A 1,595-nucleotide genomic window follows, 5' to 3' on the forward strand; every position below is an offset into this window, starting at 1 on the left:
AGTGGGTCTTAGCTCCCCCACTTTACCCAGTCACTGTCCCCTCTGAACAAAATGTCACAAACCACCTATTCTATACAAAGCTATTTGAAATGCTTGAAAGAAAGTGATTTTTCATGAAATAAAACATTAAAAAAATTATATAATTCAATACAGCAGTGAAAAAACAAGATTATTTTATTCTGGTTTTGGAAAAAGAAAATAAAAATTCCCACTTAAAAATAGAAAAAGTTATAGTTTTCAAATTTTTAAAACTGTAACCCTGAAAAATGAAAACAGAATTGCTGGTTAAAACACTTTTTAATTAATTTGTGTATCAGTAAAAGGGAGGATCACAGACAAAACATATTCACTAAGCTTTTGAGACTGTGATTAAGAAAGCAACAACGATAATCAAATATATGGGACTGGATTACCCATAATCTGGAACCCAAATATACCAAAARGCATCGCTGCTGAGACATGAAATTATGCTTATTACAGTATTAAGGTTATGAGAAACACACACGAACTATGATTGCAAGGGCAGAATAAAGAGCGGATGGCAACAGACGTAGTACTTTCTCYTGGAAGACCGGACAACGGCAAGGAATACTATACACATGATGAAAATATAACCTGGTACTTTCAACACAGTAGGAAGGAAAAAAAATCATGTTTCATTCGAGGCAGTTGTTGGGTGTTTTCTTCGGCACTATAGGCTATTTTAGAGGTATGCAAAATACGAAGATAAGATTTTATTCTCAGACAAATCGATTCCATTAACTACACTGGGGTGCGTGTGTGCAGCTGTTAGCACAATACACCCTAACGTGTTTAGAGGATGTTTCAGAGAGAGAGCAATATTCAGGATCATTCCAAAAAAGAGTGAGAAAAAGAACTGCTGATGAAATGTGTCCTTCCTGGCTTTCAGCTGGGCTGAGCACAGTTACCCCTAGGAGAGGCATCTCAAGAGTTGGCACACGCTATGTATTTAGTCAGACTAGTCAGGGAAACAAGGAAGGCTGAGACCGTTTCATTGCTAGAAAGTGATACTACATTTGTGAAAGGTAAAATTATATATATACGTATATATATATATATATATATATATCGAGAGAGAGTTAAAGGGAATATAGTGCAGTGTGTACAAAACGAGGATTAGCTGATGCAGACACACAACATATGCATCTACTCATACGCCCAGTGTCAAAGCACAAACGGGGAGCAGGCAGGTTTCACTCAGGGCTCCGTGGGCACCCACCCATGCCCTGCAGCCTCTCCCCGCGGAGGGGAACCATCAGGCACGGGCAGGGAGGCAAGGGCTTGCTGCCCATTTTATTTTTCTTCGCATAAATGCTGTCTTGGATCAGTTGCGTGTAGGAAGACTGAACGCAGTCGTAGGGGATTTAGCTGAAACTGTCCCGTAACTCCGTGATTTTGGAAGAAAGCACAAAAAAAAAGAAAGGCAGGGAAACAAAAGCAGCAAGCTAAGTGCCCTGCAGGCACACCTGCCAAGCGGCGGCGGAGCAGCGTGCTGCCTGCCCTGCGCGCTGCTCCGCGTGTCCGGCTGCCCGCGGAGCGCTCCGATCACATGCGCGCCCGCGCCTGCCCCCCCC

Source organism: Apteryx rowi, unplaced genomic scaffold, assembly GCF_003343035.1.
Source record: "Apteryx rowi isolate R43461 unplaced genomic scaffold, aptRow1 scaffold_23, whole genome shotgun sequence".
In the NCBI taxonomy this organism is placed as follows: Eukaryota; Metazoa; Chordata; class Aves; order Apterygiformes; family Apterygidae; genus Apteryx; species Apteryx rowi.